The sequence below is a fragment of the Triturus cristatus genome, chromosome 5_1 (assembly GCF_964204655.1).
Source record: "Triturus cristatus chromosome 5_1, aTriCri1.1, whole genome shotgun sequence".
Lineage (NCBI taxonomy): Eukaryota > Metazoa > Chordata > Amphibia > Caudata > Salamandridae > Triturus > Triturus cristatus.
The window spans coordinates 10,068,921-10,096,056 of NC_140587.1; the positions used below are offsets into that span (position 1 = coordinate 10,068,921).

The 27,136-nt window shown below is 50.3% G+C and overlaps 1 protein-coding gene across 2 annotated transcripts in view; it reads left to right on the forward strand.

The window, feature by feature from the left end:
- Positions 1-27,136, forward strand: part of LOC146829947 (nicotinamide N-methyltransferase-like) — a 381,589-nt gene that overhangs the window by 196,838 nt on the left and 157,615 nt on the right. The window lies entirely within an intron of this gene.

Below are 27,136 nucleotides of genomic sequence, written 5' to 3' on the forward strand. Positions count from 1 at the left end.
ATATGAAGGCATGGGTTAGGGAGTATTTGTATAATAATATCAGCAGTGCCCCACCGGGAATGATGTGGGATGCTTTTGAGTCTGTAGTGAGAGGGAAGACCTTGCATACAGAAAAAAGGGGCAGCGCAGATTAAACAGTTTTATCAGAAGCTTGTATGTCTGGAAACAGATCTGATATGCAAGGTGACTAGGGGAGAGGATATCTCCGCATCCTCGAATTCTATCATGGTTACTAAAGCATGCCTCTCTCCGACGTCATTGCCGATAGGATGGCAGGGAAGTATTTGGCCAAAAGACAGGACTGCTATGAATTCAGCTAGAACGTTGGTCGATTATTGGCAGTCAGGGCTAGGCAACAGATAGCATTGGGCCATATCGAACAGGTCAAGAACATGATGGGGGTTCTAGTGACAGACCCCGGGGATATTCGAGAGGCCTTTAGGGAGTTTTATGAGGATCTATATAGAGCCCCTCCCTCGGCTGCACACCTAGAGGATGCGGATCTGGGAGAATTTATCCCGAGAGGAGTGTCTACAATTAAGGGCGGATATCCTACAGGAGGAGGTAGTTGGTGCACCTCATGATCTACCGGCAGGTAAAGCTACGGGAACTGACGGTATCCCTATAGAATTCTATAAGATTTTCTTTAAGGAGATCTGTCAGGCTTTGATGGGGCTGTTTGAGGAGGTCAGGGGAGGAACTCACCCACCTGGCTCCAGGGACACTGCTAATATAGTCGTCTTTTTAAAGACCCATTACGTTGCTCAACCGTGATGTTAAATTATATTCAAAGATTTTTGCTACTCGGCTGAACACTGTGATGCATCAATTAGTCTCAGTTTGGCAGCACGGTTTTATACAGGGGAGGGGGACGGTTGACCACATCAGAAGGGTCATTTCACTTTTTGATGCTACTGAAGTACTTGCAAATACCATGGGGGTCGCCTATTTGGATCCTGAAAAGGCGTTCGACCATGTGGCATGGAACTATCTTTGGAAAGTCTTGGAGGCCAAATACCTGGGGGATCCATTTGTGAATGCTTTATGAGTCCTGTATACGAACCCTACTGCACGGCTAAAAATAATGGGAGCAGAATCGGAGGCTTTTTCAAATGGCATGGGCACCGGGCAGGGTGTCCGTCCTCCCCTCTGCTATTTGCACTACATATTGACCCTTTTCTAAGACAACTTGAGGCCTCAGTAGACATCATTCCTGTAAGTCTGCATGCGTGGGATACTAAGCTTCTGGTGTATGCCGATGATGTGGCTATAATGACCTCTGACCCCGAGGGAGCAATGTGTATTGTAGAAGGCATAGCGGAAGAATTATTTTTCACGGAACAGAGCTAAAACACAGATTCTGATAAATAGATTTGTTACGGACTCGGATATAGCGATTGTGGAGAAAGCGGTTTATTTAGGGGTATGCATTACGGCTAAAGTGGAGGACAACGTAGAGTTAAATATGGCTCCCATAATGGGGAAATTGAAGAATGATCTTCATCGATGGGACAACCTGACGTTATCAATAATGTGGAGGTGTAATATTATCAAAATGATGATTCTGCCAAAATTGCTGTATGTCGTTCGCACAATTCCCATGGAGATACATAATTCTTGGTTTAAGCAAATTGAGAGGGAGGTAGCGATATTTTTCAGGTCCTACGGTAAAACAAGGAGATCCAATGCATTTTGTTCCCTTTCAAGGGAGAGCGGGGGATGGGGACTCCCACACTTTAAGTTATATTATCTAGAGACTGTCCTGCAATACTATGGGCCCCTCTTTGGTTTCAAGGCTAGGGAGGGAGCTATCTCTAACTATGTCTCATCTATATTTGAAATCCTGATCGGCACATGGGCTAATGGCTTTCTCCTACAATGTTATGAAGCCAGCTCTTTTAAAAAACTAGGTTCAAGGTTTTAATTACTGCCTTCCGTAATTGGACTAGCGTAAGAAAAAAACTAGGAGTAGGCAGATTTAACAGGTATACTCCCTTGATTGGGAATGATCAGCTCCCGAAAGCTCTACAAGATGAGTGTTTGGTAAGGTGGGGTAGAGGTGGGCTGTTTAGGATTCGTGATCTCTTGGTAGGTGGGCATATTGCTACCTTTGACATAATATGGGAAAGATTTAGCATAGGCCCCCAGGATTTCTTTATATTTTTACAGCTAAAGGGCTTCCTCCTTAAAAAAGCCGGTGGTCCTGCAGGTTTTGGGCAGATGGCTATAATCGAATTGCTTATTCTCAGTTCGGGCTCTTCAATTTCACAACTTTATAGTTGTTTGTTCGAAGGGTTACCAGATGACCTAGAGATACATGGACAAAGATGGCAGGATAAACTGGGAGTCTCGGATTCTTGTTTTCTCAAATCGGTCACTTTGGGGGACTCTGTGCTGTGTTCGGCTAATCTGCAATCACAACATTTCAAGACCTTGTATGATCTTTGTATTACACCGGCGAAAATCGCAAAATGGGGGGAGTGGAGGGCATTCATTGTTTTAGGTGTAAGGCACATGCTGCGGATACAATACATATTTTTTCCACATGCCCTGGTGTTGAGCTACTAGCTAAGGAAATCTATGCTTTTTTACAGCTTGTTATAAAAGAAGATGTCTTTCTGTCACCCCTTCTTATGTTATTGGGGGTTAATGAATCAACAGGGAAAAAGGGAGAAGAGCTTATCTTTATCGCGATGGCAGTCTTAAGACTCTGTGTTGCCTCTGCCTGGTTAGATCCGCAAGCTCCGACCTTTCAACAGTGGAAAGGATGATTTTAACGGTCACACCATTTATGCAGGTAGAATGAAATTTACGGTTATTACTAATTAGTATTAGGAATGTGTGATGAAATGTTGTTGTACTTTTGGCCTTTTATACATATGGTTTAGCTTAAAGGAAGAGACAATCGCATTTGCTTTTGATCTCTAAGTTTCTTTTAACTGCCTGTATATAATCCTTTTTATTTCAAAGTCTCCAGTTTTTAGTACATGGTTTTAGTCGATTTTGGTCCATATATGTTTTATTCTGACTTTTATCGATGAAATTATCTGTATCATGATTAATTGCTTCAGCTGTTACTGTGCTTTATGGTAAAATAATAAAAAAACAAAGAAAAACAAAGAAAAGAAAAGGGAGCCCAGACCACAGCCTCACCTGAAGACCAACAGATGTCATGGAGCCACTGACCATGCCGCTCGGAGCCCCAACATCCCCTGCCACCACACCCAGGACAACCCCCCCCACCCACCCCAGGGGCCAAACCCCAGCCACCCCCTACCTCCCCCGGACCAAGAGAATGCACAGTAACATCACAAAATCATGCACAAAACCATTCGCCTGATGCCGCAGAAACACAACTAACAGCCATGTGAGTACAAAAAAAGCAGATTCAATCCTTCACCAATGAAAGTCCAAACAAACCATCACAATCAAATAACACACCAAACAACTATTTGGTAGAATCATGGCGGGTCATCCCTGGACAATCTGCAAGTGACAGCCTGTAAGACAATATCTCAGATAAGAAGGTGTGTCAGGCACTCATCAAAGGACAGAGAGAGAGAGAAAGAGAGGGAGAGATAGAGAGAGAGAGAGAGAGAGAGAGAGAGAGAGAGAGAGAGAGAGAGAGAGAGAGAGAGAGAGAGAGAGAGAGACTGAACAAGGAGCACAAGGACAATCATTCACTTGGCACACACGCCAACTGTTGTGTGTGTCTCGCAATTGGTGCACCCAAAACCTGAGGCATGGCAACATATCCATCGTGAAGGCCACATCACATTTCAGAAACGCAAGCAGTAGTCAGACTAAAATTAGGCATAAAAGCTCCTTTGTCTGGAAACACAAGGCGGACGGACATCCGAACCTCCGACCTTGGTCTCCAATGCGCAAGGCACCCCCTGAGTGAGAGACCATACCAGACTCTGTCAACTCCCACACCACGAACTGTGCTAATGAAAGAGTGACTTGTCCATACCCCACACACATTTGTCCCTGCTCGAGGTACACCTGCATGGCATGGCCCAACACATCGGTACAAGAGACAACCCCTACGTCAAAACGTTGAACACACATACGACTCATTACTCCGAGCTGTGGCATATCATCCACAGAACCGCCACCAGTCTGAGGAGTGCCGGTGGTACGAGACCAACAAACGCAATGCAGGCAATCCCGGCACATGCACAACCACAGTCACGTGGAACTGTACCATGCACGAATGCTGCATCTGTTGGGAGCTCTGCCAATGGCAGTCCTGCAAATCAGTTACCGTCTGAGTTTCCGGCTTGCATACATCATATGCGTTCAGCACTCGTTCCACTGTCGATCTTGCACATTTGAGTGGACCATGGAGGTCTGCCTATCCAACACAACGGTAGTTGAACTGGATTACGACTTGTGTGTGCGACCCGTGTAGGCACACAAACAGGAGTGCAACCGGGATAACCAGGTATGGGATGCCTTGAAATGTGGTGTCTGTGCTGGCAGCAGTAGATGGGAAATTGCACAAGTCATCGTGTGCAGTGACCACATCGAGGCGCTCCCCTATTGGGCTGTGCTGCAGATTGGTGAAACTGCGTGATCGGAGCACATCTGTCCAGACCAGTTAATGGATTGGTTCTTCCTCGTGTTCTGAGAATGACATACTTCTGGAACTGATTGCCTACGAAGCAGCGCTGGCATTCATGGACGAGTAACTACCTTCCTGCATACACAACTGATTGACACCCAGAGCACAGGTCCCAACACCGTGTTGCATCATGGAGGATTGGTCCCATCAGCCAGTACAACAGTTGATGATTCTGCATTGGCACTGACTCAGAATGCATGTGCGTGCACCTACGCATGTTGTCACACACCTGTGCAAGGTGCTGCAGCCCCATGGGTGGAGTTGCACAGTGTCTTTTGGCAAAGTTTCCAAATCTGACATACTGCTGGAGGTAGACTACACACATGCCAATGTGGTACAACATGTGACCTTGTTGGTCCCTGTTGGACCCGGCCTCGTGGCATGGTCCTTAACCCCCTGGATTGTGCCCGTTCCCCACCCCGGCCGTCACGGGCCACCCGTCTGAACTGCACCAAGGCCCTTCACCCGGAGCTGCACGTGGTCGCATACTCCTCGTGGCTCCGCCATCTTGTTGGCATCCACGTCACACCGTGCACCAGCCGGCGCGACCCCGCTTAACCCGGCCTTGACCCCAGCGAAGCCCCGACATCGAGGCACCACGAACTGGCCAGGGGGTGCCGCAGGAACCATTCATCGCCCCCGGCGGAGGACAGTATCGATGGGACCCCCAACTGTCCTCCCCTCTCGAGGTGTGATCGCCCTGCAACTCCCATGGGCCTGGCGCCTCTCCTGCTGGGCGTCTGGCCACCTCCACCCGGCCACTCCGCCCCCTCGGGCGCATAGGTCCGGACATCAAAGGACTCCAGACCTATATCTGGGGCGACCCCACCACAGCTCGGCAGTTGTATCCCGGAGTCGAGAGCCCTGCTGATTGAATCGCGGCTGACCCTACGGAGAAGAACTCTTGTCGGAACCATCACAAGCCCTGCTGACTGCGTCGCGGCTCCTTCCTGTGAACCCTTTCTGAACCACCTGGAACATCGGAGCCCTGCTGACGCTGTCGCGGCCCAACCTCGCTGAAACCTTCCTCGGAGCCCTGCTGACGACGTCGCGGCTCGAGCTGAGCAGAAACCATCTTGAGAGCCCTGCTGATTGAATCGCGGCTCTCCACGAACTGTACGCCAGAGCCCTGCTGACGCCGTCGCGGCTCGACCCCTCCGAGATCGGAGGTCCTCCAGCTTGAGGATAAGAACTGGGCCCCAGGTACCCTCGTACCACATTCCTGCCAAAGACTGTCCCGCTACCCCTACCCTTCCAAAGAGACATTGAGACTTTTGGTGGATCCCTCGATCCCTTCGTGTAAATATTGAACTCGTAACCTTTTATTGATGATAAAGAATTGCTTGTCTTGAGACAACCTCCTTGAGTCCGGTGTGGTGGTGTTACTGTGCTAGTAAGTGATAGGAGAAGGATCTCTCAGGAGACTTCTCGGCAGCGCTCGGCTACTTCGTGCAGTGAGAGGGCCCCCCCTTGGTGGTCTCACCGACTCCTCGGGGTCCGCCTTCCAACATTTGGTGGCCAGCGACGGGATCCGAGCCGAACGCAGTACGTACCAGCCAGTACCCACTAGCTACCCATCCAAACGAATAGCATCATGAGCAGCCAGGAAAACAACGCGACAATGGAGTTCCAGCCCGAACGGCTGGAAGAATATACGCACAAAGAATTAAAACAGTTCTGCAAAGACAAAGGCATTGCAACCACCAGCCTAGGTACCAAGGAAGAGATGCAGAAAGCTCTGAGGGCATGGTTGGAGGCCGGGGCAGGCCCCTCCCAGGAAGAAGGGCCCTTGCCCCTGACGGAGACCACAGCAACCGCACTGACTCCGGCAACCGGAGGAAGAAAGAGCCTAGAAACCGGCCTCTCCGAAGAAGAAATACGAGAGCGGGAAAGGGTCCGGAGCCACGAGCTAGAGCTCGCCCGACTGCGGCTGGACGGCGAACTCCAGCTGGCAGAAAAGAAACTGGCCCTCGAGCAGCTACGCCTTCAAGAAGAGATAGAGGAGAAGAGACGACACCGGGAGTTGGAGGAAAAGAAACTAACTCTTGAGCACGAGCGCAGTCTCAAGGAGCTCGAGATCAAGGCCAAGAACGGAGGGACCGACACCCCCAGTTCTAGAGACACTCTACCGCCTCCCGAGGCCAAGGTACATATCCCGAAGGAGGTCGTCAAGGAGTATTACAAGAATGACGATATCCAACAATGGTTCAAGGCCTACGAGGTGGCCATGACCTCCCATCGGGTGCCCCGAAAAGACTGGGGCGCAGGCCTGTGGGGGCGATTCCTGAGTGAAGGGCGGGACACGCTGCTCCAGCTACCGGAGGAGGTGATGACCTCCTACGATCACATGAAGGAGGCCCTGCTCACCCGCTACGGGCTAACAGCGGAAATGTACCGCCAGCGGTTCAGAGACTGCAAGAAAATCCCGGGTACCACATGGGTGGAATATGTGGACTTTTTCAGTCGGGCCCTAGAAGGGTGGATCAAAGGAAGCAAAGTAACCACCTACGGGCAGCTGGTCGACCTCATCGTGTGGGAACATCTTTCCAACAATTGCTTCGTGGAACTGAGACAGCACCTCCTCGACAGCAAAATGACCGACCCGCGAAAACTTGCCGTCGAGGCCGATCGATGGGTCAACTCCCGGGTCCCCCGGAGCTCAATGGGGGAGTACCAGAGGAACCCCAACGGACCCCCACGCCAGCGCGGTGGGGGGGGAGGGCCGAACAGGAACCGAGACCCTCCCGCTGGGGCCCCCAGGAGCCCCCCTCGAGGGCCACCGCAGCCACATCTCTCCCCGAGCCTAGCTCGAAGGGTGGGCCCAGCCCGACCCGGACCACGGCCACCAGTGACCTGCTATGGCTGCCAACAAACCGGACACTTTGCCAGCAACCCGGCCTGCCCTCTGAACCGAAGAAACGGGGCCGGCGGGCCCCCGCCCCGGCAGCTGACAGCCGCCGCCTTGGGGGGAGGACAATAGGAAGAGGAGGCCCTCGACCGAGAGAACACTGAGTGGGAGCTGGCAGCCATGTCCCTGGTCTGCCTGGGTAGCCGAGAGATGGTACCCTGCACCCCCATCCCAACCAACACCCAGAAGTACCGGCAGCAGGTCACGGTCAACGGACAACGGGCCGAAGCCCTTCGCGACACCGGCGCCAGTATCACCGCTGTCCGCTGCCACCTGGTGACCCCTGAACAGATTCTACCGAATGTGCTGTGCCCCATACGGACGGCCGACAACAGTGAAAGCCTATGCCAGATGGCCCTGGCCCCCTTCGAGTGGGGAGGGGTGACGGGCCTGCTGAAGGTGACAGTGCGCGACGACGCCCCGGTCGACTGCCTCCTGGGGAACGACTTGGAGAGTTCCCCCTGGGCTCAAGTAGAGCGACGGGAGCACCTCCGAATGTTGGGACTGGCTGATTGGGCCTGCGCCATCACCCGGTCCATGACCGCCCAGGCCCCCCGCTCATCCTCGACCTCCGGGACCGCCCAACCCGAGGGGCTCACACCCCCTCCCACCAGCAGTGAGGAGGAGGCGGACACCGACCCTGGGCCCAGCGAATCCTCCCCCGAAGAGATGGCTTCTCCGAGCGCCCTACCAGAGCTGACGCAATGGCAACCCGAAGGGGGCCCCACCCGAGAGCAGTTCCAGCAAGAGCAACAGTCCTGTCCCTCTCTCGAAGGGGTCCGACAACAGGCGACCGCGCAAGCCAACGGTGACCAGACCGGCACCCACTGGATCTACTGGGCCGAGGGCCTGTTGTACAGTGAACAGAAAGTAGCAGAACTCGGGGCCAGCCGCGTGTTGGTGGTCCCCCTCCGCTTCCGGGAGTTCCTTCTCAACCTGGCCCATGATGTGCCCCTCGCCGGACACTTGGGGCAAGGCAAAACGTACAGTAGTCTGGTGACCCACTTCTACTGGCCCCGGATGCGGAGAGATGTGGACAACCACTGCCGGTCCTGCCAGACCTGCCAAGCCAGCGGAAAGACGGGGGGTTGGGTCAAGGCCCCCCTCCAGCCCTTTCCCGCCGTCAGCACCCCGTTCGAACGGGTCGGAATCGACATTGTGGGACCCCTGGACCCCCAAACCGCCCTGGGCCACCGCTTCATCCTGGTCCTCGTGGACCACGCCACCAGGTACCCGGAGGCGGTCCCGCTCAGAACTATAACGGCCCCTGTGGTAGGCCGGGCCTTGATGGGGATCTTCTCCCGAGTGGGATTCCCCAGCGAAGTGGTGAGCGACCGCGGCACGAACTTTATCTCCAGGTACATGCGGTCCCTGTGGCAACAGTGCGGGGTCACATACAAGTTCACGACCCCATATCACCCTCAGGGGAACGGACTGGTTGAGCGGTTCAACCGAACATTGAAAGGGATGATCCAGGGCCTGGAAGAACCCCTCAGGCGGAAATGGGATGTCCTGCTGCCCTGCCTCCTGTTTGCCTACCGGGAGGTCCCGCAGAAGTCCCTGGGGTTCAGCCCGTTTGAACTATTGTATGGACACCCGGTCCGCGGACCGCTCAGCCTGGTCAAGGAGGGCTGGGAGATGAAGCCCCGAGGCGCCCCTCCTGACGTCTACCGATACCTCCTGACCCTCCGAAACCAGACCCGCAAGTTCCGAGCCATAGCCGAAGCCAACCTCGAGGCCAGCCAGGAGGACATGAAGCGGTGGTACGATCACAACACTTCTACTGTAGAATTCGAGCCAGGTCAGAAAGTATGGGTCATGGCCCCGGTCGAACCCGGCGCCCTCCAGGACAAGTGGACCGGGCCCTTCAAGGTGGTGGAGAAGAAAAGTCCCGTCACCTACCTGGTCGATCTGGAGTCCCCCCGGAACCCCCTCCGGGTCCTACATGCTAACAGGCTAAAACCCCACTTCGCCCGGACCGAACTGAGCCTGCTGCTGGCGACCGACGAGGGGGGCGAGGACGACTCCGAGCCCTTGCCCGACCTCTTGCAATCCGACATTCACGATGGATCGATCGAAGGGGTCCAACTCGCCTCGTCCCTGACCCCGGAACAGCGCAACGACTGCCAGCAATTACTGCGGGACTACGCAGCCCTCTTCTCTCTCACCCCGGGGGTGACCCACTGGTGCGTCCACGACGTCGACACCGGGGAGAGCCCCCCCATACGACACAGAGCCTACCGGGTGCCTGACCAAGTGCGGGCCTGCATCCAGGCCGAAGTAGCGAAGATGCTGGCCCTGGGGGTCATCGAGCCTTCCGACAGCCCGTGGGCCAGCCCTGTCGTCCTGGTGCCCAAGGCCGCAGCTCCCGGTCACCCCCCGGAGTTGCGATTCTGCGTGGACTACCGAGCCCTGAATGTAGTAACCAAGACGGACGCACACCCGATACCCCGGGCCGACGAACTCATCGACCGCCTAGGGGCAGCTCGCTACTTGAGCACGCTGGACCTCACCGCCGGGTACTGGCAAATCCAGCTCACCCCCGGCGCCCAAGAAAGATCCGCCTTTTCGACTCCGGATGGGCATTACCACTTTCGGGTGATGCCCTTCGGAATGAAGAACGCCCCGGCCACCTTCCAAAGACTGGTGAACAAGGTTTTGCCCGGGCTTGAGGCCTTCAGCGCGACCTACTTAGATGACATTGCCGTGTACAGCAACCACTGGGCCGAGCACCTCCTCCACCTGAAGGCCGTCCTGGCCGCCCTCCAGCGGGCCGGGCTCACAATCAAGGCCAGCAAATGCCAAATCGGACACGGATCCGTGACCTACCTGGGCCATCAAGTGGGGAGCGGGCAGGTGGCCCCCCTCCAAGCGAAGATAGATGCCATCCAGACCTGGGAACCCCCCACTACCCAGACCGCTGTCCGGGCCTTCCTGGGCCTCACCGGATACTACCGGCGGTTTATCCGGGACTATGGGAGCATTGTTGGCCCCCTCACAGAGTTAACGTCCAAAAAGCAGCCCAAGAAGGTACACTGGACACCCCGCTGCCAAACAGCCTTCGACACCCTCAAAACGGCCATGTGTACTGCTCCGGTGCTGCAGGCCCCGGACTACCAGAAGGAGTTCGTGGTACAGACGGACGCCTCCGAGTATGGGATCGGGGCCGTCCTCTCCCAAACTGACGAAAAGGGGCTCGACCGACCAGTGGCCTTCATCAGCCGACGACTACTGCCCCGAGAGCAACGCTGGAGCACTATTGAGCGCGAGGCCTTCGCTGTGGTGTGGGCCCTCAAGAAGCTCCGGCCCTACCTCTTTGGCGCCCACTTCCGGGTCCAGACCGACCACCGGCACTTGCAATGGTTAATGCGAATGCGGGGCGAGAACCCCAAGCTGCTGCGATGGTCCATCTCGCTACAAGGGATGGACTTTGACGTCGAACACCGGCCCGGCAATGACCACGCCAACGCCGACGGCCTGTCCCGCTTCTTCCGCCTTGACGAGGAGAATCCCCAAGGAGATGGGTGACTCTCCATGCCTTCGGCTGGGGGGGACGCCTGTTGGACCCGGCCTCGTGGCATGGTCCTTAACCCCCTGGATTGTGCCCGTTCCCCGCCCCGGCCGTCACGGGCCACCCGTCTGAACTGCACCAAGGCCCTTCACCCGGAGCTGCACGTGGTCGCATACTCCTCGTGGCTCCGCCATCTTGTTGGCATCCACGTCACACCGTGCACCAGCCGGCGCGACCCCGCTCAACCCGGCCTCGACCCCAGCGAAGCCCAGACATCGAGGCACCACGAACTGGCCAGGGGGTGCCGCAGGAACCATTCATCGCCCCCGGCGGAGGACAGTATCGATGGGACCCCCAACTGTCCTCCCCTCTCGAGGTGTGATCGCCCTGCAACTCCCATGGGCCTGGCGCCTCTCCTGCTGGGCGTCTGGCCACCTCCACCCGGCCACTCCGCCCCCTCGGGCGCATAGGTCCGGACATCAAAGGACTCCAGACCTATATCTGGGGCGACCCCACCACAGCTCGGCAGTTGTATCCCGGAGTCGAGAGCCCTGCTGATTGAATCGCGGCTGACCCTACGGAGAAGAACTCTTGTCGGAACCATCACGAGCCCTGCTGACTGCGTCGCGGCTCCTTCTTGTGAACCCTTTCTGAACCACCTGGAACATCGGAGCCCTGCTGACGCTGTCGCGGCCCAACCTCGCTGAAACCTTCCTCGGAGCCCTGCTGACGACGTCGCGGCTCGAGCTGAGCAGAAACCATCTTGAGAGCCCTGCTGATTGAATCGCGGCTCTCCACGAACTGTACGCCAGAGCCCTGCTGACGCCGTCGCGGCTCGACCCCTCCGAGATCGGAGGTCCTCCAGCTTGAGGATAAGAACTGGGCCCCAGGTACCCTCGTACCACATTCCTGCCAAAGACTGTCCCGCTACCCCTACCCTTCCAAAGAGACATTGAGACTTTTGGTGGATCCCTCGATCCCTTCGTGTAAATATTGAACTCGTAACCTTTTATTGATGATAAAGAATTGCTTGTCTTGAGACAACCTCCTTGAGTCCGGTGTGGTGGTGTTACTGTGCTAGTACGTGATAGGAGAAGGATCTCTCAGGAGACTTCTCGGCAGCGCTCGGCTACTTCGTGCAGTGAGAGGGCCCCCCCTTGGTGGTCTCACCGACTCCTCGGGGTCCGCCTTCCAACAGTCCCTTTCACCTGATCAGTGTCAGTGGAGCACACAGTCGGCGCAGTCCAGTGGGAAAGCTCCATGCAGATCCCATAGGCTGTGAGTCATGTCCCCTGACACGGGGCAATGAGCAGACGCCAAACATCACATGACTTGACCAGCAAGGCAAGGTGGGCTGAGACCGTTGCCAATCATAAGGATATGTGTACATGTTTGCCACCCCATTCTATGCACCACAATAAGTTCCCATTCTGCCTGTAAGTGTATTCAGCATTTGCCTGCCTGTTGGGGCCCATCACTTGCCCGTACTGATAAGCACATGCTAATAAAGCCTACGCAATTTCACCAGTGTACAACTGTGATGAGTGTTGACTAGTTTGACAAATCGTGTGTATCAATGAGCATTGTCCGTACACAGGTGGGAACAGACTGCCTCTGGTACATAGGTGGTGAATCCCTATTGGCAGCTCCACCTCTGTGAGCCACACTTTGTGTTTAGGATACTTGCTGGTAGACCTGTACCCTTAAGTGTCTTCAGAAATGTGAGTATGGTGTCAAACTACTTGCCTTGTGGATCGATATGATCCATTGAAGCAGACCGTGTACACACTGATGTGTGTGAGTAGGTCATGCAAAGAGGAGTTCCGTAGCCACATGCGTTGGGGGACATTACTTCCGGCGGACTACCGATTCTGACATTGACACACACAGCCCTATGTGATACATGGACGTGGGACTACGTTGGGCGATGCGAGATTGTTGTGCATGTGCAATGAGGCCACAGCTAGTTCACACCTTCACAGTAATCCAATTGGACATGTGGGTCAGGGTCAAACTTGTACATTGCTGACATTTACCAGGGTGTACCACTTAGTGCAATCAACGTCCGTACATTCATCCATACTTGTACACGTGATTGAACATAGACATGACACATCTGTGTGATTTGGAATGTTTTATTCACATTCTGGGGAGTCTCCGAGAGGGAGGGGTACATGTCCAGTTCAAGCCAACATTAATTGGTTGCCCAGTGGTGGGCCAACCAGAGTCCTTGGGGGAACGCAAAGTTGATCTGAAGAGGAAGAGTACAGTCCTCAGCTGGATTGCTGTGTCATTGGTACAAGGGCAAAAATGGCAGTCCATGTCGGGGTCAAGGGGAATGTTGCAGAGTGTTCCGGGGACAGTTCGATGCGTTGTACCAGGGCATAATGCATGGGGTCGAACCATACAGGGACTGGCCATGTGGCAGGTACGGGTGCTACTGCCTCCTTCCTCACACAGTTATTGCACTCCACATCTTACTCCTCTGAGACGTCTTCTGTGTTCGGTGTGTCAGGTGTGTGTGGAGGTGTTATAGCTGCATCACTGTGGACCACTGACACATCAGGGTGCGAAGGTGATAGGGCTGCATCACTGTGTGCCACTGACACATCAGGGGGTGGAGATGTGTGTGTCGAGGTTCTGCAGCAGTCATCTGGTACAGGCTCTGTGGCAACAATGGCAAGATGAGGATCTGCAAGGCCTGGAAGATCCCAGCTACATGTCGCTGCCCTACTCCCAGCCTGCATTTGCTTGATGGTCTCCATTGTCTTCCGCATCTGTGCCAACTCTGTGCTGTCATCGCTGGAGCCTGTCTGACTAGGCAGTTCCTGTATCCGAGTGATGTCGCACTTTGTACCACATTGTCGTCAATGTTGATGCGCTGTGATTGCTATTTGTGTGTGCTGCATTGTTGGCGAGTCTGCCCTGCAGCTCTGATTTGGCGGCCCCTCATCCCTATGAGTCGATGTGCCTTTGACTTATGTGCTTTTTTGGTGCTGCAACTTGGGTCATTGGTGCTGTTGGACATATTTTTGTTCTCTTGTTTGTCTGCATATGTGTTTTTGATGTCATGGGTTGTAGGTGTACGTGGATGTGTCAGAGTGTGACCTGCTCCTTTATGGATATGGTCCACACTCAACCAGCTCTAAGTCGTCTTGTGCACCATGTGATGTATTGTGACTGCAGCCATGCTATCTGCAAAGCAGTGTCAGTTGCATAGTCTGTGTGGCTCACAGAGCCGCAGCTATTCTTGCTTGAGCACATGTGCATGGGTAGATTGTGGCATTGATAATAAGGAGGGGGGCCCATTTGTGCACATTGTGGTGGGGGCCTACTTGGTGTTTCTATGTGTGCTGCAGTGTGCCAAGGGTATCAGGGTCATGTTCCACATTCCTTGTGGGTGTTCAGTGAGCAGGGCATGATTGTGAATGTGTGCCATTGTGCCCATCTCCCTCCGTCCCCCCAGTCCCTGGTCGTTACTCATCCTGTTGTAGTTGGGTCAGGTCATATCGTGCTGTGTCCAGACCCCCAACTCCTTGCACCGTCCCCGCACTGATGACTGTGGCCACCATTTCCTCCAGCTCATCAAGCTCCTCCTGTTGCACCGGAGTCCCACCTCCAGTGTCCTTTGCTGCCTTTCTGTTGGCAGCAAGTTTCTCCTTGGTTTGGCTGTGCACTTCATGCCAGCACCTCTTGACCTCCTCCATTGACCTCCTCGACACTCCGACTGCATTCACTTTGGTGACGATGGACTGCCACATTTCCGTTTGTGTTGCCAATGGCACAGTGGAGGTGACGAACAGTTGTTGATAGTGTTCTGTCACCTCCGTGACGATGATCCGGTCTTCCAGCGGACTGAACCCTGTCTTCCTCTTCTCCTTGTCCTTCGAGGAGCACAGGGTTCCTGGCTGGTCATCCATGGGGCTTGTGGGGTTCGGGTTGTCCTCTGCACTCAGTCCGGGTGCATCCATGGTGCTATGCAGTTTGATTGGGTTTTGGTGTGTATTTTTTAAAGTTCTTTGATGCATTTTCCTGCATGACGCGTGGGATTTGCAGGCCTGTGGCTGGTTTTTGCTGATTTTTGTATTGCGCTTAGCTTTTTTTGCGCAGGTGTTTCGCATTTTTGCGGCGTCGCGTTGACTTCATCGCGGACATTTGACGCATTATTGTGGGACCAACCCATGGTGCCACCGGCTTGGGAATGCCATGTTATGAAAGTGTTATTTTCCCACAATGGACTGCGATGTGGTGAGTTGCGATAAGCTACTCTTGTGGTAGTTATCACACTATCTTGAGAATATGCCCCAAAGTGTCTCACCACATCAATCGTTCTTGCCTAAGCACCAAGACAGTGATCTAAGTATGCCCTTATTTTTAAGTTGATTGAAGGCACTACCATGGCCAATTTTAATCTTATCACTCCTCAAATTTTAATTCTGTTTCACTTGTGCACGTTTTGTTACTTGCAATGTGACTTGAAATACCTGTTAGCACGCATATAGTTTTAATGTAATTGTAAAGGTTTTAAATCACCACACAATAAAGATATTTACTCTTCAGCTAGTATGGGTGAAATTTAACTTAGTAACACATAAATTTACTGCTAGTAATTTGTATCTAGATGGTTCAGAACTTCGACACAATATAGGTCATCATGGCAGCATTCGCCATAATGATCAAGATAGAGAATTATAAGCCTAGACTCTATAAATAAGTGCTAAACTCTTTCTTTCTTTACAAGCACATAAACAGGCTGCGTAAATCTACTTGAAGGCAGCAGTGCAAAGTAAAAGTAAAATTAACTACTTCAGGCATACATTTAGATTAGAAAAAATACTTTCCCCCTTTATTTATTTACAATGCAACCCACCCTCTCCACTCAAACATCAGGCCCACCCATCTCCCAAACAAAACTGACCCAAGACCCAAAGCTCAAAATGTCCAAGGAAGTCTCCCCAGTCCCAACTCCCTTCGCACCCTCTCCACCCAGCCCCAACAAAAAATCCCTCCCATCAAAACAAAGTTTTTTAAAAAGGGCGAAAAGAGGGCATTATGGACGTCAGTCTGGAGCTGGTCCATGCTCTGCTCCATTGAGCTGAGGCGGCCTCGATAGTGTTCAGCCACTGATGGATGCGGTGTAGGAATGGCTTGTTGCCATTTAGATGGGAGGGGGTGGCAGCAGTTGGCTGATGGCGGCGCCGACGATGGAATGGCAGAGAGGTTGGAGGCTGAGGTGGACCGGCTGCATTGGTGTACGACTGTTGTGCATTTATTTCTTCCTCCTTCTCTTCCAGGTCCACCAGCCACATTCCTGCTGGATACGTTCCAGCCTCTGCCGCCACAAACGGGCCCCTCTCTCCACCCAGTCAGGTGGCCTGGCTGGACCAGCAGGAGCAGCTATATTGAGAAAAACGTAAAGACAAATCGTAAATAATGCTGTATGCAAACAATTGTTTTAAATAACTGGGTGGCACAGGAGCAGTAAATGACTGGTCAACTAAGGCCATTGGAATTTATTTGATGTGATTATGATTAGGAGAATCACACGGCCAATTTTATGTTTTACTCACACATGTTGCCAAACATGAACAAGCATTGGCATAGCCAATAGGTCTGACCTTTGGGACCTTATAAGTATTTAGCCATGCAGCACATTATCCTGGGTGCTACAACATCTAATGTTCTTAAATTGTTTAATACATTTCACCTTTAGACAGGTGGTACTGAAACCATAACTGCATGTCAGGAGTATATAAATTATGATTTTGTACGGGTTGCACAGTGCACATGTTGCTCAGTCCGCTCCCAGGTACGTGTAGGAGTGTAATTTTTTTTTTTAAATCACCCTGGCATTCATGCACAAAAGCCCATCGTGGGATAAATATGTTGGTTAAGGAAAGGCAAATCTATCATGGGGAGGTGGCCGACCTACATAATTAATACCTAAAACGGTTGTGTAAGCTATGGACCTGGGTCTTTTCTTTTTAAGATCACCAACTTATTTTGAGGTGCTGCATTTTTTTGCAAACATCAGGAAAGATAATAGCCATTTGAAAGGGGTTTTTAAAAGAAATGAATCGTGTACGTTTTATTCATTTGGGTAGTCTAAAGTGAGAAACATTCCACCAAGGAAACAAAAAAGCAGTTGATATTTTATTTCTGTAAGACACAACTATTTTCTTACAGCATTTTATTTTAAATGCGGAAAATCCATTTACAACATGAGAAATGAAATTTTGTGAGACCTGCTGATTTCAACATTCATAGTTCATTGAGACTATAGGGGCTCTTGATGGTGAATAGTTTTTCACATTATTTGGTGTCAGTTATTTATAAATATAGTTATTAGAGCGTTAACATCAAGCAGTGGCCTGGTAATATTCAAGGCAGGAGTGTCTTCTACCACAAAATGGGAGAACGCAGAAGGCGAACAGTAACTGCTAATGAAACTCTGGGCACGCGAGTTTGAAGAAGGAAGCTACGTCACACGTGGCTAAAATCAACGGGTTCATGTTTCAAATTCTCCACCAAGGGTCGGCAGGGATCAGCAGAACAGGCCTACAAGGAGGGAGGGGAGGGTTTGGGTGCTGACTAGGTCTTGGCCAAAATTTCGTTCCGTTTGCGGAAATTGCGATAATTTGGCATTTTCGCGTTCCGCGGAAAGCACGAAAATGTCAAAATTTCCGCATTCTGCAGCTTAGTGATAATTTGTTTCTTGCTCGCGCTGTAAAATAATACATTCTTGCGTGCGCGCGATTGCCTTACCTGAATCCCCGCGTTCGCCGACAAGTTTTCCCGATCCGGTCACGTTCTCCACGAGATGTTGGATTGTTGGTAGCCATTTGCGCTGTCTCGCGACAGTTCGCGCCCGCAGTAATGTCATGCTTCACGCGATCACGTCTTTCTTCTCGCGATCTTGCACCGTGAGACATGTGAAAACAAGATGGCCGCGCCCAGGAGCAACCGCATGGGTAATATGGCGAGCCGCGACCACGCAGAAAATACCGCGAACGGGCGGGAAAAAAACGTCTGCATCTTCGCGATATTTCCGCGTGTTTGCAGAGATTTTTAACAATTTCACGATAATTTGCGAAAGTGAATTTCACCCCTAGTGCTGACATAAAAAGGTCTCGATGCGGATTGTCTTTAAAATCCTCAACGAGGATTGGCTCTTGACAGGGCACTGTCTGCTGAGCATATGTGCTTCAAGTGGACATGGCCCATAAATAAATTAATAAATCAATCTATCAAGAAATTAAACTAAACTCAATGTAAATATCAAGCTTGAAGCACGTTTTCACCCACTACGGGTGCTTTATATTAGGAAAAAAGGTTGTGAACAAAGAAAGGGTGAAACGGACAGGGACAAATCCCCCCCATGATGCCGCTTTCCCTGTGCTGCCCGGCCAGAGCCTTCTCTGCAGTTAACCAGGGTGAAGCGCTGCTCCCCTACAAAAGGCAGAAGCGTCATTTTTCCTGTAGGCTGCTTCTTGCAGTGGTGAGGAGGAATGAAAACTAAGCAGCAATGCCCACCCCCCGCTGTGCCGGTGAGGAAAGAAGACAGAGACCAGAAGCGTGGCGTCCCTGAAATGGGTGCCTTCCTGATAAACTAAAAGCTGCGCGGTATCCAAAATTATATAAATAAACAAAGTCTGTGCAATTCAAACAGCTAGACAGGCTTCATTTTATTTTTTTATTTTTTTTAAAAGTAATTTTTAAAACGTCTCACAAACACACACATTAGAACTATACCTTTAGGGGACATTAAGTGAACTCAACAGGCGGGGGGTGGTGGTGCGGGGAGAGCTAGGAGCCAAAGCTAAACACGCACCAAAGAGCAAACAAGAAAAAAAAAGTAGATAGTAAACTGACCCAAGAAGAGCATTTGCTACCCTGCACGCCGCTGCTTGCTCCCTCAGGCAAAACGCCGTGGGAGTGAACAAGCAGATAGTAACCTGACCAGAGGAATGCAGCTACCTCCCAGCACACTGCTGCTCGCTCCCGAGAGCAAAATGCAGTGAGAGTGAACTTTAAAAAAGAAGGTGGGACATGCACCCGCCTTTAGCTATTTGCGTGCTTTCATTACTGAAAGACACATGCAAAAGCCAATCCTATGTGTGGGAGGAGTCAGACCCACATGGATTAGTTTAGAGTGCTCACAAGAAGCCTCCCATAGAGCAGGGCATGCGCGCTGCGCTAGGCACAACCTAAAAAGCACCGACAATGTGACATAAAAGTATAACAGGCACACCAGCAGAGTATACCATCACAGGATTTTTAAAAAACTGTGATTTGATTTTTTTCTAAATGCTTTTCATGTAACTATAAACAGAGTCAGACACTTTGAGTTGAAAAATAAATGACTTCTCATTGATAAGTACGGCATTATGCAATACATGGAGTACAAGTTGTGTGTGGTGTGAGAATGTGCCATCTTTCTTGCATGGTATGCCCCCACTTTTTGCTGAATAGCTGAATGTACTTTGACTGAGTGTGCCCTGGACTCCTGCCAATCAGGTGCCCAGGGCCTATGTTCCTTCCCTAAACAAAAACCTCAAAACCAAATTGGCAAATGTCTGGGTACAAGACAAAACAGAGAGACGACATGGCACACATTCCTGTGTGCCATGCCCACAACCTACACTGCCCTGGCATACATCAGCCACCCCTCTAGCTGGGTGCCTTATGCCAGTGGTGTGGGCACAGAGGCAGGAGCCCTGTGCCCCTACAGTACCCAGGTCCATTCCTGGGCCCTGTAAGTGCAGTGCTGCCTTTTAAGAGTACATGGTGCTGGGAGCTTGTCAAACACAAACTCCAAAGCACCATAATGACAGCACTGAAGACTGAGAAGTTTGGTATCAAACTGCTCAGCACATTAAATCCACACTGATGCCAGTGTGGGATTTAATGTACCAAGCACCCCAGAGGGCATCTTAGAGAGGCCCCCTGAAACCTAACCGACAATCCACGTCTGTTCTGAGGCTGCCTAGGCTGCCACACAGCAGACATGTTGCAGGTCTCCTGGGCAGGAGAGCCTCTGCTCTCCTGGGTCTGCAACAATGCCCATCCTGGGAGAGGTGCTAAATCTCCTCCCCCAGGATGGACAGGGGGAAGCTTCAAAGGCATGCCGCCTCTGTGAGCTTCCCCAGGCCACTGCAACCCCCCACTCTGGCGGAAAGCTTGGCCGGAAACCCCAAATAAGGACAGGGGATGTGCTAGCCTGCCAACCCCACCCCTCAGGTGGGGGAGGCAAGGTGAAGCACATCCCCAGGCTCTCGCCATCTTGAAGATAGGGAGCTCTGCCCAATCAGGATTAGGCTACTGCCCCCCTCCCACAGGAGAGAGGCAGGATAGGGGGTGTACCCACCCTGGGACAGGGACCCATTGGTCCCTGCCCTTCACCTACCTGTAACGCCCCTAAATCTAGTATTTAGGGGCACCCTGAACCTTCCTTCCCCAGATTCCAGGTTCCAAAATCCAAAAAAGAGCTAGAAGAAAGAAGACCTGCCCTGCAGCTGCTAAGAAGAGGAAGACACCAACTTCTTTGGCCCCAGCCCTACCGGCCTGTCGACCCTCGAACCTGCTCCTGCTCCATCCCGGCATCTCTTTTGGCCAGCAACCTCACTAACCCCGGAGGACCTGGCTACCTTTTGACTCTAAACCCCTGGGACTCCCATGAGTAGAGGCTCTACTCAAAATCTACTTCTAATCCCTGGCAGCAGCCCGGAACCGCGAACCCAGCACACTCTGCTCCAGCCAAGTCTGGCCTGTGCCGGAGTGAACAAAGACCACGAGGACGACCCCACGGCGACTGTGACCCCGAGTCCGGCACCTAAGGACCACCCTCGACTGAAGAAGCCTGCAGCCTCAGAACAAGGTGCCCCCCCAACCGCGAACAACAGAGGGTAAGATTTCCCGACACCAAAAGGGACACCTGCACCCGGCGCCCCGCGGCTCCCTGTGCACAATCCCGGGGTGCCTACCTATCCTCCAACTACCCAACTTACCTCTCGAAGTGGTGGTGGCACCTGAAGAATCTTCGTCCCCGAGCTTGCAGTCTTTTTCTAAACCAGAGATTTCCCATTGAAATCAATTGAGCGCCCGAAGGCTCAAAAGCACCCTGCACCCAGCCGCCCGAGTGGCCCTGGCAGTGCAACCTCTACACCTATCTACTTCCCCACCTGCCCTGAGTAAGTGACCAGGATCCCAGCTCCCACAGCCGCGTGGCCTGCTAGTCAGCAGCCACCAACCAAGGCCCCCCTACCTCTCATAGGATAACATTGGGCCTAACTCCCTCTGCACCCGGCCGCCCTTGTGCCGCTGAGGGTGAACCAACTGTACCTACCTGACCCTGGGAGACCCCTGAGTCTATGCCCAGAACCTTAACTCTGCCAGTCGAGTACTTACCTTTAAACCGACAACTAAATGTTCTCCATAGGGTACCATTGACTGGCTTTTCCTGAAATTTCTTGTGTGGACGTTTCAAAACTTAAAATATTCACCAAAAATCAGCCGAGTAACAAAAATGAAAATACTCACCTGCTCTTAGGTGATCTCCCATTGCTGGATCTTGGTGCCCAGCACTGACTCTGAAAAATACTTACAACTGTACATACCAGTAACCCAATTTTCTTCCATAGGAAATCATTGACTGTTTTTCTGTGAAATTTCTTCTAAGTGTCAATTTCTGCAATCTTTAAATATTCTTTAAAAATCGTATAATAACTGGGGAGAGTCGTAATATACCAGGGAAGATGGGTAGAGTGGGGCGGATGAAGTCGGGGAGAACTGAAATTTTGTGTATAAATATGTATAATCTATGTGTGACAGAATAGCTGGCGATGGATGTTATCAAGTAATATTGGCATTACTTATGATGATGTATGGCTCTTTTATGTTTATTTTTGGTGTTTTGTTTGCTTTTTCCGACATAATAAAAACAATGTCACAAAAAAAAAAAAAAAAATCGTATAATATCTGAAAATGTAATTACTTACCTGTTTTGGATAAAGGTCCCTGTACTGAGTCTAGGCACCCAGTACTGGATTACAAAAGTAACGAGAACATACTATACCTGCAACTTGAATTTTTCTGCCATAGGGAATAATTGACTGTTTTCTATGAACTATTTTGTGTTAACTTTTAAAATAGCAAAATATTGTCTAAAAATCATCACAGTAATTAAGTCGACTTTTATCACTTGATTCCAAGTACTGACCCAGGACTGAATCTAGGATCCAGTCCTGGAATTCCAAAAGTAATCCTAAAAGTAATCTGTGGCAAATAACTTGAAACTTCCATTGAACTCAATGCATTATTGTGTTTAGAATTGTGTTGCCTATTGCAACCACTTGCAACTGTCTACTAAAGTCATTTGCATATTTCAAAAGTATTTATATAAAGCATCTCATTCTGAGAAAGTATATTTTAAGGCCTATTGTTGGTTCTAAAATAAAATAAGCATATATTTTTTATCTATAAACCATTGGCCTAGAGTTCAGTTATTGAATGTGTGAGACCATTTGCCGGCTGAGTGTGTGCAACAAATGCTTTACACTGTCCTCTGATACTGCCTTACTGCTCGACCAAGCTACCACTTTAGAGAGTAAGGTTATATCTAACTTTAGCCTCTGTCAAACCCTGGGGGACTGTGGACTCTGTACACACTGTACCTATTTGGAAACAGTATATACAGAGCCACTTTCTCACATGTGGGACTAAAATAATGAAACCATGCTCATTGCTAGTCAGTGCCTTTGCTAGTTTGCCACTGTCTGCAGCTGTAGTTGACAATTATACATTTTTAATTCCAATGGCCCTGCTCTTCGCCAAAGGCATTTCTCTTTCTACACGGTCTCCAAAAAGGCAGATGATCAATAAATAAGATACTACATCAGTCACACACATCATGTATGAAATGCAGATATTAATATATGATCATGTCTGCCCTAAGTAGACGTTGAGGAACATGAATTTAATGGACTGTACTACAGGTAAAGGAACAGAATATATAGATTTTATTTGGCACATTTGTCACTGTGTATCCCATGTTCCAAACTTGATATCAAATCATGCGCTTACTCCCACTTTACTCTGTGGCCTCCCCCGTCACCACATATTTCCTACAAATCCATTTGCTGGGCAGTAACCAAAGAAAGGAAACTTGATTTTCTCTACTGCAGGGGGGTAGGGAAGAGAGATTAGACAAGTGGGATACAGCTTTTATTATATATATTGGAGGGGCCACTACACCGATCATTAGGCCCGATTCACAGAACTAACTTAAGACAAAATCCTAAACTTACTAACTTACTCATTTTGGTATTCACAGAAGGCACTTACACATTGATGGGTAGTCATTGATGAGTAAGTGCCTTCTGTGAATACCAAAATGAGTAAGTTACTCAAAATGACTAAGTAAGTGCCTTCTGTGAATACCAAAATGAGTAAGTGCCTTCTATGATTACCAAAATGGTAGTAAGTTTAGGATTTTGTCTTAAGTTAGTTCTGTGAATCGGGCCCATTGATTCATCATCTTTGGCTTATTCAGTAACAGTTCAATTCAATAGGGAAAAATCTGAACAAGTGTAAATTGAATCTGCCATGGGAAACCATGCATATGTTCTGGACTCACTTCACATGGGTATCGCATGATTAAATGTGGCACATGCCAGGAATGGTTTTTCCAATTTGGTCAGCTGGGACGGAAGAACTTAGGAAAAAATAAAGGAGTTAAGTGTCAAGAGGTGACTGAGTGGGCGAAGGGACTACACCTTGTGTGTTTGGTTTGCTATGCTTTGATAACATTGTAAATGCTGCATTAACTGAAGCAGATGCACATTGCTCAGCCAACAAGGCAGTCACAAATTGACCCAAACTGCACTTCGGTCTTAGGTGGCAAAAATGCCATGGGCGGGGAGGGGGATGATGAAAGAAAGGTAGGATAGATCTGGCTCACTTAAAAAATACAGCGAGTCAAGGAAGTAGAACAAAGAACAAAAATAAATAAATAGCCCACACTTAGAACCGTAGCTTTGAATGATAGTGATAACCCTACATAAACCAAGGAAGCAGAGTAGGTGAGCAGCAGCACGCTCTTCATGAGAAGAAGAGCTGCCTTGCGTATTCATCCAAGCAATCCAAATATTCATTCATTCTTTCATTCAAATTCACCCATAGCCATTCACCCAAGTTTTACTTTCTCCCATCCAGTCTTTCACCAAAAAGTCTAATACATTCTCCACCCATTCAATACACAACAACACTTTCTTCAAACCATCCTTTCGCCCATCAACCGCTCACCCTTTCAACCACACAGCCTTTCACTCATATACCATTACCTTTCTCCCCCAAGCCATCAAAGCGCATTATGTGAGATTTGGTTCATTGCAGATAGAAGAGACCATGATAATAACTCAACCACTTCTGTGGCTGGTAAAGCTGCGGGGGGAAGGGTTAACTCACGGTCATTCTTGATGAATGTTAGACCTGGTACCATTGGTGTGAGTCTCCCTTCCATTGTTTGCTGTTGTCTCCTCTGTTTTTGATATGTTTTGCTGGTTTTAGATGTTTTGGGCACTGTGTCACTGCTATCCAGTGCCACAGTGCAAGTGCTCCCTATGGTAAATTGTTGTAATGAATTAGTGACTCCATGATTGGCTTATTTGATTTACATGTCAGACCCTAGTACAGTGCACCATTGGTGCCCAAAGCCTGTAAATCAAATGCTGCTGGTGGGCTTGCAGCACTGGTTGTGCCACCCACAGAAGCAGCTTGTAAAGTGTGTCTCAGGCCTACTATTGCAGAGCCTGTGTGCAGTCCAGCACTGCCATACTGACTTGGTAAGTGCACCCCCTTACCAGTCCCTAAACCTTCCCTTTTCTTCATATCAGACACCCCAAAGGTAGGCCCAAGGACAGGGTGCATTGAAAGTAAAAGGTAGGACATACCCTGATGTGTGTGGCATGTCCTGATAGTGAATTACAGCCAATTTCATTGTTCACTATTGCAAGGCTACCTGTCCCCATAGGCCTTAATGGGCAGTTTGATTATAACATCTAATAATCCTAACTTTCCCAGCGAACATGGTAGAAAAACAAATTTAGTATGCCTGAACTCAGAATGATAAAATACATATTTTAGTGAAGTTGGTTTTAACATTCTGTGTTTGAAAATACCACTTTTAGAAAGTAGGCATTTTCTTACCTAACCATCCAGCCTGCCTCTGTTAGGTTGTGTATTGCATGTCTGGTTGGTGAGTTACAGGGGCAGGGGGTGGCTCCAGGAGACAGGGTGAGTCAGCCTAGGATGAATAGACCTATCTGCATTGGAAGTGGTGGGAGAAGTAGCACCTGTGCCTGAATAGGGCTGTGCCTGCCTTCAACAATGCTAGCTCCACCTCCTGTGGTGCGTCGGATGACCCTGGCCCACACTGTCAAAGGAAGAAGTTGTGCGCTGGCAGAATACACCCAGAACTGGTTTGGACTAGGTACAGGACCATCAGCCTTCAGAAGACAACAAATTTACTGGTATAAATATTGGGGCCCAGATCCCAGGACTTTAGATCACTTCTGGGAATCAAGACGGACCTTTTGCCAAGGAGAAGAACCAGAGAATCTGCAGGAGTTTGACTGCCCCTCTGCCGGTGTGTTGTTTGCTGGGGTTGGCCTGCAGTGGTTTCTTTATTGCCAAGGAAAGGAGAAAAACTTTAATTTGCAACTTTCATCATCTAGAACAAGAATCTCCAAGGTTTTGAACTGTGTTTGCCTCGTGCTGAAGTCTCAGGGACAAAAGACTTCACCACCAGCTCCCCCCTGAATTTCCTTGCTGGGAATTCTGTCTGCAGAAGCCTGCGTGTTGTTGGGAGCTGGAAGCACGACTCAACAAGAAGAAGCGTGTCACATTCGCAGTGGTTGCCGTTGCATCATCGGAGAAAAGTGTCGCCGCCGCAGAGGTCGCCCCCGCATCACTGGGGATGCGTGTCTCTGTCACTGCTGCTCATCGTCACATCACCGGAGAAGCGTGTCACCACTGCAAGGGTCATCGGCACATCACCAGAGAAGCGTGTCACAGGGCCTGTCATGGTTCCAAAGTTACCGAGTTCGCCGCACGGCCACCAGGAGTGCACGCATCGTCTTCACATCGTCGAATCGCATCAAGGGCACCATCTTATCGCATCTCAACGGATCGTCGCATCGCGGCGCCATCTCGATGCATCACAACTGGAACGCACCCGAGATCGGCGCATCACCTCCTCTCCGGTAAGGAACAGGCGCCTCACCAACTTTGCGCAAGTACTGAGGAACTGACGCATCGCCTCCCTCAAAGCAAGGAACCGACGCATCGTTCTCCCTGCGAACCTTTTGCTTATTTTTAAGTGATGCATCCCAGGTACTTTTGTGAGAAACGTGTCGCATTTAACATCAACTTGAACTATGTTACTTCTACCATCTTTAAGTCTATTTATGATTACAGTATTGTGGATTTTTGTTGTTTGGGTCTTGTGTTAAGTCTATATAAAAGAATACTTATTTTTATAAAACATGTGTGGCGTCCATCTGTAGTGTTTTCACTGTATTACTGTATGTGTTCACAAATGCTTTAAACACTGCCTCTGAGATAAGCCTGCCTGCTTGTGCCAAGCTACTAAGGGGTGAGCAGGGGTTATTTAGGAGTGTAGCCCCCTTACCCTGACTAGAAGCAGGGGTCCCTACTTGGTCAAAGGTACCTACCTCTGCCAACTAGAGACCCCCAGTTCTAGCAATGACAAAGAGCAATGCCATGGCAATAGCTAGTGAGCATAATAAGTCAAGAAATGATATGAATTTGCAGTGCCGATCCCTCCTCCTTCTTCTCCCCAGCCAACTGACCCGTCGCCATCTTCTCCTGCAGCAGCATTGGAGTCGGCATCACTGATGTTCTGTGTGGCTAGAATAAAACATTACACATAATATAGATCCCAGGTACAAAACCCCAAATACAACAGCAATGAACCACTACAGCTCAGTTAGCACATCAATATCTTCCAAATATCACTATGGGCATTTGATTGGTTGGTTCAGAAAGTTAGACAAGCCAGGCATGGAATAAT